Consider the following 14333-nt stretch of genomic DNA (forward strand, 5'->3'; position numbering starts at 1 on the left):
TGTTTAGAGGGTATCCTAGAGAATCACCTCACTAGCTTCTCTCAAATCCTCAGGCTGGCCCAGTGCATGGTAGTGTGATAATGGAATCAGCTCTGTTGGGAAGGGAGATTGAAAGGGAATTCTGTCATAGGCCTGACAAGAAAGGCTAAGACCATCTCGATTAAGATTTCCAGCTCTCTCTAATGCTGGGACTGAGCTACCTGCTGCTCCCTCAGGCAACTGCCACATTGCACATATACCTGTTACTGCTATGGCAGCTGCTGTAAGAGAAACTTTGCTTCTTTGCTGTAAGAGAAACTTTGACCCTACCAGTATCTCTAGGAATGCATGAAGAAGACAGCATATCATCCCTCTGCTATTCCAGCACCACAAAAGGAGACAGAAGGTGGAGCCTGAGTGCCTACCTCTACAGCCCCTACTCACAGAGCATAGAAGACCCAATATTTGGAGGGAAACTGTAGTCCAATCCAATGTACATAAGAGAGAGAAGAACATCAACAGTCAGGGGAGACCACCCTCACAAAATAAAGTGGACCACAGTGCCCACCAGGGGGACTTTCTCCTTAATCAACCTACCACCATGCAGTCAGAGGCTACAGGATCCTCTGTCTTTCAACACTTCTGCAAGAAGAGGCTGCTGAAACCCTGCCTACCATCACTGCTGCTGTTGTCAGAAATAGGCGCTAAGCAGAAGAGATACCCATAGTGACCTCTAACAGGTATGTGATGGGAGAGAAAGGATAATGGGCCAAAAGTATTGGGAATGGAAAGATTTGGATGACAGCGTATGGAATTGCTGAATTTGACAGAGGGGGCTGGGAAATTAATATTGAATTTATAAATATTTTTGAGTGGGGTAGAAATTATTGAACTAATGTAATGTGAATGTAACATAGATATGTGACTGAAGTGGAAATTTATTGAGAGAGCCCCTTGCTAAAAATCTGGCAGCATGTCAGTGCACCAGTTTTATAGATTTCCAGATTTCAAGGCCAGAGGGACCATTAGTTCACTACTCTGGCCTCCTACATAACACAGGGCATAACATTACACCCAGTGTTTCCTGCATCATGCCCAATAACTTGCCGTTGAACTAGAGTATATCTTTAGAAAAAAAAACATCTGATCTTGTTTGAAAGATTTCAAACGATAGAGATTCTACCATCTCCCTTGGTAAACTGAACTAATGATTTCTAGATTGAACTTTGCTGATTTCAACTTCCAGCCATTGGATTTTATGTAGTGAACTCATTTTAAATTATTTTAAAACTGGCCACAGCTATGAGGTCTAAAGGAGAGCAAAGAGGAGTGCAAAGACCTGAGAGAAGTTCACGGGTTTGTAAGGGTTATTTTCTGACAAGCAATATATCATGAAGCCATCCTGAATCAACTGGTTTACCCTTCATATCATTTGAGAATTATCTTGGAATAGTATAAGCCCATCATGAGGACATCTTGAATTCATCATGACATCTGGCAGCTATTTTAGCTCTGCCACTAACCTTTCATCTATGTTTAATGGATCTGTTACTTCAACTTGATTTGTAGCTCAGCCAGTGTACTGCAAATGAATGACTCTAGCAAGAAGTAAAAACGTTTGGTAAAGCATAAAAGGGAGCTGTATCTTCTCAAGTTCATCCTAGCTACATTAGACAAACTGTTTTTCCTACTGATTTGGATTGTCTCTGGATTTCAATCTTTCTACATTTTTAAATCAAGGTTTTTACTGTTTTATAAAGGATATGGATTTTTAAGGCTGGGTCAACACTACAGACTTACGTCGGTATAACTACATCGCTCAGGAATGTGAAAAATCCACACCTCTGAGCGATGTAGTTATACTGACCTAACACTCACCTCCATGTAGACAATGCTATGTCGGCAGAAGAGCTTCTCCCTTTCATATAGTTACCATCTTTCAGGGAAGTGGATTAATTATGCTGACGGGAGAAGCTCTCCCATTGGCATAGGAGTGTCTAAGCTAATTTCCTGTGGGATACCTATGGGAGTACTAGTTTGATTCTTAGAAGGAAAAATCTTAAAGTTTTCAAATATTACCACCAGATTCTAACAAGACTTACCAATTTTTTATTGTACAAGAATAAAATGCCATTAAATTCATTTGAACGTTGAAGCACAACTGTCAAGGTTCCTCCCCCACTCTGAACTCTAGGGTACAGATGTGGGGACCTGCATGAAAAGCCTCCTAAGCTTATCTTTACCAGCTTAGGTCAAAACTTCCCCAAGGTACAAAATATTACACCCGTTATCCTTGGACTGGCCGCTACCACCACCAAACTAATACTGGTTACTGGGGAAGAGCTGTTTGGACGCGTCCTTCCCCCCAAAATACTTCCCAAAACCTTGCACCCCACTTCCTGGACAAGGTTTGGTAAAAAGCCTCACCAATTTGCCTAGGTGACTACAGACCCAGACCCTTGGATCTTAAGAACAATGAACAATCCTCCCAACACTTGCACCCCCCCTTTCCTGGGAAATGTTGGATAAAAAGCCTCACCAATTTGCATAGGTGACCACAGACCCAAACCCTTGGATCTGAGAACAATGAAAAAGCATTCAGTGTTTTACAAGAAGACTTTTAATAAAAAATAGAAGTAAATAGAAATAAAGAAATCCCCCCTGTAATATCAGGATGGTAGATATCTTACAGGGTAATTAGATTAAAAAACATAGAGAACCCCTCTAGGCAAAACCTTAAGTTACAAAAAAGATACACAGACAGAAATAGTTATTCTATTCAGCACAATTCTTTTCTCAGCCATTTAAAGAAATCATAATCTAACACATACCTAGCTAGATTACTTACTAAAAGTTCTAAGGCTCCATTCCTGGTCTATCCCTGGCAGAAACCAGCATACAGACAGACCCAGACCCTTTGTTTCTCTCCCTCCTCCCAGCTTTTGAAAGTATCTTGTCTCCTCATTGGTCATTTTGGTCAGGTGCCAGCGAGGTTACCTTTAGCTTCTTAACCCTTTACAGGTGAGAGGAGCTTTCCCCTGGCCAGGAGGGATTTCAAAGGGGTTTACCCTTCCCTTTATATTTATGACAACAACAGTCACACCTGTTGCAGTCCCTAGTTTCCCTGGAGAGGCTGCCTATAAATATTTTGCTTGTAATATGGACACTAGTTCACTAGGAATTGGACAGGAACCATCAACTCATTTCATTCAAGGCCACTGAACAACCACCAAGTCTGAAATTTTCAAAAATAGGAACCTAAATCTAACATTAAGCAACTGACTGGTTTTCAGATACCCCAGGGGAGGGGTGACAGGGCTGTGACACTGACAGACCGGGTGCCAGCTCATGCCAAGGCCCCTAGGCCTCACTGAACACTGACAAATGCATAGCTGGAAACCAGTCTGGCTCACCTGTGTGGTAGTATAGTTAAAATAGATATTCACTTTACAGAGCTGTGTCTAGCCTTTATGACATGCTTATGAGTTGCTGTATGCATAAATATCACTTATAATATCTGTATCCCATGTTATAATGATATATATATATATATATATATATATAAGCGTTTTGCTCTAATACTATAAAAATGTTTGCTATGAAACGGGAAACTTCCACAGTCAGGAAAGAAGCGTCACTAAGTATGAAACACTAGCTTACCACAAGAGGTGTCATCTCCTGCCCAACAAAAGAAGGCCCACAGACACCAGGCTACTGTGGAACATCAGTGAACAAAAGACTTTGTTGATTGTCCACTCGCAAAAGAGGGGACTTGCACAAACCCTCATTCCATCATGGTTTTACCAGGGCAAAGGGAATAAAAATCCCTGTGAAGAAACTGTTATCACTGTGCTGCATGGAATTTGGAAAGGGCAATATTTCTAAGCATGAGCAAGATATCTCCAAGCCAAGCCTTAAAGGACATATAGAGCTTGCACATTACAGAAGCTTCTATTACTTTTTGGAACCTATGTCTGTAATTATTTGTGCATGTATGTTTACTTGCTTTAAGCTTGAATATAATGCTCATTTCTTTTTCCTAGTTAAATGTTTAGATAGTTTATTTGTAGGATTGGCTACAAGTGTTATCTCTGGTGACAGATCTAGTGTGCACTTGACCTGAGGTAAGTGACTGGTCCTTTGGGACTGGGATTAATCCAAATATTGTGATTTTTGGAGAAAGAGACCATCTATCACAAAGGCAAGATTGTCTGGGTAGCAAGATATACTGGAGTACCCAGGGGGACTTTCTGTGTCTCCATGTTAAGACTGTTTCAATGCTTGAAGAGTTCACACTTGATACTTGGTTGGTGAAATCTAATTGTAGAACACACAACCAATTTTGGGTTTGTATCCTGGTTTGGCACTCATGGTCATGAGCCCCTTCAGACAGCTTGACAAGGGGGTCTGAACCTCAAAGAATAAGTAAGTGTATTGAGTAAGGTCTTTTATGCAAGCCAGTGACACACTTAAGATCAATATTATTGTGTGGTGTTTGTATGATTAGCATGTAAAGAGTTGTGTAAGTATGCTGGAAATATGTTTTTAAAATACACTTCTAATAAGCAATCCGAGCACCCAGATAAACAGTTTGTCCTACATTTGCCAATATTCCAGGGTTAAGCTTTGCAAACAAAGAACAATAGTACATCGTTTGCATCTAAGGTAAGCAAATTGATCAAGCGAATCAAAAATGCAAAGCGACCAGAGGGTGAAAGAAGGGGCTTGGAACCTGCACTCAGAAGAACAAGCAGCTTGGGGAGAGGAACTTTGTCTGCATTTACTTTTCAAAGTATACATTTCAAAAATGTGCTGGATTATAAACGAAGGGAAGAGAACTCCTTGGTTATCCATCACTGAGCGGGCATAGGGTACAGCACTCTCTGAGTCTGTGAAAGTTGGATCCCCTAGTCTGGAGGGCTAGGAATGCTGGTAATTTGAGGTAAGTAAGAAAATAGCTTAGGCAAAGAGTCTAACTTGATAAAATTAACTTGTAATCACTAGCAAGCATGTTTTGTTTTGTTTGTAACCATACCTGTCTCTTTTATTCTTGACTAGTATCACTTAAATCTCTGTTCTTTGTTAATAAACTTTTTCTTAATTTTACCATAAACCATCTCATGCTGTTATATTGTAGTAAGTGTGCATCTTCAGCAAACCTAACAGGCTAATATAGATAGATAGATAGATAGATAGATAGATAGATAGATAGATAGATAGATAGATAGATAGATAGATAGATAGATAGATAGATAGTCTCTTTGGAGGCAGCAAACTTAATTTCTGTGAGTGTCCGGTGAGAGGGACTGGACAGGGAGGGGTCTCTGGGGAACTCAGGAACTAGTGTTCATTGATTTTTACTTGCAAGGCAAGGCTGAGACTGGCAGAGTCTTGAGGAGTGTGCTGGCAAAGCAGACTGGCTCATGGACCAAGGAACTGACACACATTTTAGCAGCAGGAAAGCTCTCACTCTTGCTAAGGCAGGGTGCTAACCACAGTGGCTCAAAGCTTTGGGTGTCCTGAGAAAGACATCATTGGGAACATCCAGAATCTCCCATTGAGCACATTTCAAACTCATGCAGGTATTTAACTATGGATTTAGGAGCTTAACTTTAGGATCTTTTGTTTTTAAATCTTGGCCTAGCTGTTAATAACTTTTGATCACTAATGGCTTGGATTAGATCCAAAGCAGTGACCTAGAGGAAAAATATACCCTGATACTAATCCAGTTTCCTGTAGTAACCGAATCAAAGAATTTCTTTTTTCCTATTATTTTGAGAAATCCTAGAGAAAGAAGAGAATCTTTGCAAAGTACAAACAATCCGCAAACAATGCCGTTTCCTCCTCCCTGTCTTCTAGTTTTAAATTGTACATTTATGATTTTTTAAGGAAAAAAGCATATTATATAATGAAAAATATTCATCATGGGGCTGTTATTCTATTTTTAAAGTATAGCTGAAGATGGGAAGTGTGATTGCTGGGGAAATGCTCATTATTTTTGAAAGGACAGTAATGACTCTAATGGAATGGCTAAAGCTAGCAAATTATGAAATTAATGCTAGCCATGTGTAACCTAAAATTATGTACTTTCCTCTGATATTTTTCATTTTTAAAAGCCCAAAGTATAATTTTCTAATGCTTGTAAGTATAATTTTTGTTATATCTCCAAGGACACCCTCTTGTGAATAATATACACCCTTTCTTTGTATGTTAAGGCAAGGCCTAAGGAGCATTTTAAGAATGTAAAAAATTCATACATACTTGTTCCCATTATTTCCTCCAAAATGCCATGAAATTCATTAGTAAATAGCATACATTTTAAAAATCAGTCCCATAACAACTCATGATGATTAAGACATATCCAGTAGGATATTGTTGTTTGCAGTAACATAATCTAATCGAGCTACATATTTCTTGTATTGCCATCATTATGGTATTTCCAAACTACTTCTAAACATTTTACAGTTCAATTAAAAAAATCAGAATAAGGGCTTTAATTGGCTTGAGTATGCTCTGTGATGCAGAAGACATGGATTAATTAATTAGAATCAGCTTGTGGACCCCTTACTCAAGCTAGTAAACATTTACTCATTCAGATACTCCCTTTGATAGCTATGTGTTTCAGTGGGCACTAAGTAAATGCTCACCATTGAGTAAGGCCCCACAGCACCAATCAGTTTGAGTAAGATCCACAGAGTTCAATGTACTGGTAAAATAAGAACCTCTCCTGTCCCCAATTTCCCCAAAGAACAAAACAAACACAAGCAAGTGGAGTCAAGTGATATAAAATACTGGAAGCTTAAAAAAAGCAGCTCCCACAGACAGCAGTACAAAGGCAGGGGCACCTGAAACAAAGACTGCCTAACTCACCTGTGCTTGAGAGACACAAAGGCCTGGGATCCATAAAGGGACTTAGGCATAGCAACGCTTAGCATCACAGTGCCTAACTTTTAGGTGCCTAGAAAAATCACAGGAATAACACTGTGATCCACAAAGCCTGAGTTAAGCGCCTAGGCTCCCTATACAATGAGAGGTCTTTAAAACTGATCCACAAAAGCCAGCATGCTAGACAGGAAGCCATTTAATCAGCCAATGGGAAATGCCAATAAGAAAGGTTTATCCTAAACTCCCTCTCACTCTCTGTCAGACTGAATCACTATTTAAGTATTTATCCACAGTGGAACAGTCATTGGGTCAAAGACAGAGAGAATGATTCTATAACAGGGATTGGCAACCTTTGGCCCGTGGCCTGCCAGGGCAAGCCCCCGACAGGAAGGGCCGGTTTGTTTATCTGCAGCATCTGCAGGAATGGCCGATCGCAGCTCCCACTGGCAGTGGTTCGCCGCTCCAGGACAATGGGGGCTGCGGGAAGCAGCGTAGGCCAAGGGATGTGCTGGCTGCCATGTGCAAAAGGTTGCTGATCCCTGCTCTGTAAGGTGCTTAGGCCCAGGGTCCAGTCCCTCTGCTTCAGTTACTTTTTAATTATGTATAAACAGTGGAACAACTTCAACAAGACAGACTGAGGGAGCCCACATCAGCATATCCCAAAGCTCAGTGGTTAGAGCACTTTCCTGAGACATGGGAGACCCCTGTTTAAATCCTTCTGCCCCTTTAGGCAGAGAGGAGGGAACTGAACCTTGGTTTCTCGCATCCTAGCTCAGTGCTCTAACCACTGAGTTAAAAGTTATAACCACCTCTGGCCAGATTTTTAATGAGACGTGATCTGGTAGGCCTAAATCTGGGGTTTAGACACCTAACCTTTGTGCACTAGGGCCAAACAACCTTGGGGGCCAATTAACCTTGGGCCAGGAGCCTGATTAACAAACAGGACAACCAACTGTAGATCCTAGATAGTCTGCATATAGCTGGGGCTGACCAGACATATCCGCTTGGCTTGGGCACAGACAGTACTTGTGAGGAGACAGCTGGCTGCCAGGAGCAGAATTACAGCAGCCCGAGGAGAAGCAGCTCTGGAGTTGTCCCACTGCAGCAGGAAGGGGAGTAGTTGTCAGAGGGCTTGAGACTGTCCTGGAGCATCCAACTCCAGAACAGAAAGTGTGAGTGTAATGCTGACAGATCCCGGTCGCCTGGCTGTAGAAGACTCATCAATCTTTACCTGGGCTAGGTGCCACTAGAGGGGGACAGAGCACCCCACCAAGAAGGCATGGATTACATGAACCCACAAGATTTTGCTGTGTCTGGGAAGACTGCTACTTGAGCAAGCTGGTAAGCCTTCCCTGGTTTGGGAGCCCGGGATAGCCAGGGCTTCAATCCACCAAAGACCTGTTCCACCCCTAGGGACAGATATTGGCATATTAGCCAGGGACACCACCCCACCTCATCAAGCTCCAACTCCACCAACCAGTCAAGGCCTGTGGGGAGATTTTGGGGGAATTTTCATTATTTTACTAAGTTTGTGGGCATTTCATGTTCAATTATTGCCATGTGATTGTTCAGTTGGCCATTTAATTGTTATCCCTGATTCCTCAGCCTTTTTCCTTGTGTTTTTGGTTCCTGCCTTTTCCTCCTCTTTTATTTTACGTCTGTCTTTTCCTGGAAAAAAAATCTTATAATCTGCTGGTCATTAGAAATACACACATATACAATATATATATATATATATATATATATATATATATATATATATAATGCTAGCAGGGAGAGAAAGTATTTGTAGACATACATATAAGCTATAGAACAAAAAGCAGCAGCAACAAACAGAAATCCCAGCAATGCAACATGTGTTTACTAACTAAATAGAAGTTGCTTGAATGAAAAAAAATATTTATTTTCTTAACAGGAAGATAATTGAAAAACAAGTTAAGAGTTCAGGCTCAGCTGCTTGAAAGGGCTTTGAGTGATAGAGAGGCTGTTATTCATAACCTGATCTCACCTCAGCTGTCATTTATGCTGAAAGGACAAAATCAAGAGCTATTGCTCAGAGGAGACTAATATTTTTACTGAGTTAATTTCATCAGCAAAAGGAAAAAACAATATTGGTCCTATGTATATGTTTACATTTAAATCTATTTATTTTCTCCTTTTTTTCTGTGGCATGTAATTTAATGCATTATAACTATAAAGTTTTCATAGACGGTATAAAGTGTCTGGATGTGGACATTAGAGGGTTCTGCAACCAAGGTGGATGCAAGTTGCTTGAGCTCTGAAGCAGCCCATGGAGAATCCCCAAACATCATCCCGCAATCCAAGAAATATTGTGCTTAATGGCTGAAACTCACAAGATGCCAGCTAGCTAGTTCTGCATCTTCCTCTCTGAATCTGAGAGCACAGAAAAAACAGAGGAGATCTGCCTCCCCACCTACAAACAAAATGGTGCCTGAGCCTGATGGAATGCAGTTGATGGCTGTACTACAACAGGTGTCAGCAGATACCATTGAAACTAAATTTGCAGTTTCCACCCTACAGGCCACCATGACTGAGATTCAGAGTGGGGTACAAGCCCTATCTAGCCTGATGGGTGAAGCAGAACACAGAATTTCTGAAGTGGAAGTTCATTTCAGAGATAACAAATTACAGGTTATGAAGAACTGTACTGATATAAAGACTATTAAGACCAACTAATTCACCGAGAAAGCCACTCATGACAATAAGAATGAGGAGGACTTGTTGCACCTTAGAGACTAACAAATTTATTTGAGCATAAGCTTTTGTGGGCTAAAACCCACTACATCGGATGCATGCAGTGGAAAATACAGTAGGAAGATATATATATACACAGAGAATATGAAAAAATGAGTGTTGCCATACCCACTATAACGAGAGTGATCAGTTAAGGTGGGCTATTATCAGCAGAAGAAAAAAAACCTTTTGTAGTAATAATCAGGATGGCCCATTTCCAACAGTCGACAAGAAGGTGAGAGTAACAGTAGGGGGAAAAATAAGCATGAGGAAATGGTTTTACTCTGTGTAATGATCCATCCACTCCCAGTCTTTATTCAAGCCTAATTTAATGGTGTCCTGTTTGCAAATTAATTCCAATTCAGCAGTTTGAACTGGACAAAGTAAAATTTACACAATTTTGGAAATGGGCCATCCTGATTATCACTACAAAAGGTTTTTCTTTTCTCCTGCTGATAATAGCTCACCTTAACTGATCACTCTTGTTATAGTGGGTATGGCAACACCCATTTTTTCATGTTTATATGTATATATATATCTTCCTACTGTATTTTCCACTGCATGCATCCGATGAAGTGGGTTTTAGCCCACGAAATCTTATGCTCAAATAAATTTGTTAGTCTCTAAGGTACAAGTACTCCTCATTCTTTTTGCTGATATGGACTAACACAGCTACCAGTCTGAAACCTGTCACTCATGACAATGTAGCATTAGGATTGTGGGTGTCCTTGAGGGAATAGAGAGGAGCAAATCTTCTGAATTTGTCCCTAAACTGTTAAATTGTTGGATCTGCTGGTAGATTTTTGTTTTGATATAGAATGGGCACACTGGGCCCTTGCCCCCAAGCCAGCTTCAGGAGGTTGGCCTAGAACATTGATTGTGAAGTTCCTGAAGTGTACCATTAAGGAGCTCATGTTGCAGAAATCCAGAGGGAATAAAAGGAGCTGTTTTTGGGAGAACCAGCAATTAGAACACTGCTCTTTCCAGATTATACCCATGGTGTGGTTGCAAAGAGGGCAGCTTTTAACCAAGCAAAACAATGGACTTGAAGTATTTCATTAAATACCTGGCAGTGCTCCATATTAAGAATGGTGAGAAGACAGTATCATTCAGTTCCCCTCAGGAGGCAGAAAAATACCTAAAAAAACCCTGCAAACACCTCCCTCACAAGAGAAATGATGAGTGAAATGATCTGATTGTATGGAATTTATGTTTTACTCTCTGAAATCTGATATGGCTGCTCTAAACAAGTTGATGGACTCTAGCTGATATTTGATATGTTAGTTCATTTTCCTTTCTTTCTCTCTTCCTTCCTTTCTCTCTTATTGGGGTTGAAGGTTAAAGGGTTATTATCATTTTACTACATATTGCTTTAACTCATGGGAAAGGCGCATCAATGTAAAATCTATCATATGATTAGTATGGGTGAGCTTATATGTAAAGCAATGCTATATAGCTACATATATTATCATTGCTTAGTTAGATGGTGCTTCCTTATGGCCCAGTGTATCAAGGTTCCATAGAGAACAGATGATTACTTTTTGGGGCCGTAGGGGCTGTGAGGATTTCAAGAGTCACCTGAACTGGCCTCTCTCTCTGGGTGTTAAGTGTATTTTTTGACTATTTAAACACATTCTTCGTTTTGATTGTAGGGTGCTAATGTGTATTTCTCTCTCCACCATCTTTTCCATTTTGTTTTTTCACTTGTTTAATTTCTCTTTCTTCCCCCTCCTGTTCCTCTCCCATGCTGAGAGTTTCATTCTCACTCCTGTAGAATATGTACTAGGAAGTGACACCCTACCCCTCGATTAAATAACTTTTGTTGCTTAGATATGCAAGAATTGTATGCTGCTTTGCCATTTGTCATCCATTCACAAAGCAACTTCATATTTTATCCAGTATATTTTAACAATGATGGCTCCGATAATTAAATGAGTCTCTTTAATAACCCTATTAAAAGAAAAAAATATGCACAGTGCTTAAAGAAGAGAATATTGACATTATCATGCTGCAGGAGACACATCTGACAGAACTGGAAACTGGTAAACTGAATAGAGATTGAGTAAGCTTCCAAATTCTAGTTGCTTTAATTCTAAAACGAGGGGCATTGCTATACTAATACATAAAAAGTTGAATGTTAATATTCTGAGCACAAGGTCTGTCAGTGAGGGCAGATTTCCTGTCCTCAAGGCTGAAATTGGCAATTCTATAGCCATCTTTGCCAATCTCTATGGGCCAAACCAGGATGATCCCAAAGTTTTTAATACATTTTTATGAGTATAAATGACATAGGCCACCATCCAATTATTATAGTTGCAGACTTTAATGAAATTCTAGACCCAATCCCTGATAAATGTTCTCTATTGCCACATAAAAACACGAATACTCATCAGGTACGTCACACTGTATATACACGGCTGGTTTAGGTTTACACGATGTGTGGAGATTGGATAATCCTGTGGCCAGAGATTATAGAGGGTTTTTTTCCCTCACAGTTTATTCATCATATTAAAAATTGGACTGTTTCTTAGTGTCACAAGACTTAATCGCTTCTGTCACTGATTGTGATATTGGTACTATTGTTATATCTGACCAAGCTCCTGTACATACGTCTCTTATGCCTCCAGGCTATGCACGCACCCCAAACTAAAATGTGGAGATTAAATACTTCTCTGCTGTTTGATACATTAGTTGTTAACTCTATCCAGCAAGAGAGAGAACTTAAAAAAAAAATCAAATTCCCTCCCCCCACATCATCTGACATCCTTTGTGAAGCCTTTAAAGCCTTCATCCGAGGCTGCATCACCCTTATGCCACCTTGAAAAAAAATGGAGAACATAGAATTGATACTCTTCCAAAGGAAATTAAGGCCTTGGATGAAGACTATGCTTCTGTCCCCTCCTCACAGAAACTCAGAACCCTCATCAATTTAAGATATGAAATCAACAAACTGCTGTCCCAAAAAGCAGACTTTGCTTTATTCGGTTTGAAGCAAAATTACTGGGAATCTGGCAAGAGAGCTGACAAGCTGTTGGAATACAGACTTAAGCAAAGGGCTAACAGAAAATAAGATTGTTGCTATTCACAATAGTATCAATAAATTATACACAAAACAATCAGATATTAATAAACAATTTTCAACAGTTGTATTCAAAACCACATTTAGCTAAAGAGGGAATCAGTAAAAGATGCCCTCGATAACTTTTTTAGTGGATTGTCTCTGCCACAGATCTCTGACTCTCAGAAGGAACTCTTAAAGACCCCTCTAGAAATCGCATAACTGACTCAGGCCATAAAAGTGATGAAGGTGGAAAGACTCTTGGTGCAGATAAGTTCCCAACTGAATTTTCTGAAAAGTTCTGTGAAACTGTAACACCTCGATTATATTCACTGAAGCCAAGAGTGAGCAAACTCTCCTGCCTACTTTTAAAAAAGCTTGTCATTTCAGTTATTTTTAAACCTGGGAAAGAGCTTGAACTATGTAGTAACTACAGGCCAATTTCTTTAATCAATTGTGATACTAAGATTTTAGCTAAAGCTCTCGGTATGCAACTGGACAAAATTCTCTAACATACTATATGCATAAATCAGGTAGGCTTCCTTCATAATAGACATGGCTCAGATAATTTGCATCAACTGATTGATATTATTGCCTCTTCAAGAGATTCTAAAGAACACTTAGCTGTCATTTCTTTAGATGCCAAAAAGGCTTTTAATCACATAGCCTGTTTTTCATGTGTTAGAAAAATTTGGATTTGGTAAGCAATTTATTGCTTGGATGAAGCTTTTAGACTCTAACCCAACTTTCAGGGTAGTTACCAGTGGAATTAGTTCTACCCCATTTCCACTACAAAGAAGTATAAGGCAGGTCTGCCCCCTTTCTCCTTTTCTGTTTGATTTATCTCTAGAACCATTAGCCATTGCCATCCAAGCAAATCACATATCCATGATATCAGGGTGGGCCAACAAGAGCACAAAATTATGCTTTATGCAGACGATGCTCTTGAATTTGTATCTAAGCCTGAAGTTACCATTCCTAACCTTCGAATCACTATTCTATTAATAAATGTGGACTCTTCTCAGGTTATAAAATTAATTGAGGTAAATCAGAAATCTTAGGTGTTAACAAATATGCCCACAAAGGTCTTTTCTCAAATTGGGAGTTTCAGTGGCAATCCTCTGATGTGAAATATTTAGAACTAATGAGCCTTCAAAATATTCAGGACATCCATAAGATAAATATAGAACCCATTATTGCCCAAGTACTTAACAATTTAAGGAGAGGGAGTTTGTTAATCCTCTGTTTGTGGGGTAAAATTAATATACTGGGAATGAATGTCCCCCTGAGAATTTTGTATGTCCTTTCTATTACTCAAACTTATTTTAAGAAGTTCAATAATATTTTCAGAACATTGCTTTGGGGCAGAGGCAAGAAACGTAGATTGGCTCTGAAGAAATTACAGCTCCACCTATCTCTGGTAGGATTTCATTTTCCCAACTTGAAAATTATCATATCTCTTTTCTGTTAAGCAAGGCATCTTTGTGGCTATTAGGTATGACCACACAGACCCCCACCTTGGGTTGTGATTGAACGATAATTGGTATACCCTTTCCCCCTTTCAGGCACCACAGGATCAAATTATTATAGAACTGATGCCTCCAGAGCTCCCACGATAACATCTGTGAAGCAACTTTGGTCAAATTTAACTAAAAAG

This window comes from Lepidochelys kempii, chromosome 1, assembly GCF_965140265.1.
Source record: "Lepidochelys kempii isolate rLepKem1 chromosome 1, rLepKem1.hap2, whole genome shotgun sequence".
NCBI classification, from domain to species: Eukaryota; Metazoa; Chordata; order Testudines; family Cheloniidae; genus Lepidochelys; species Lepidochelys kempii.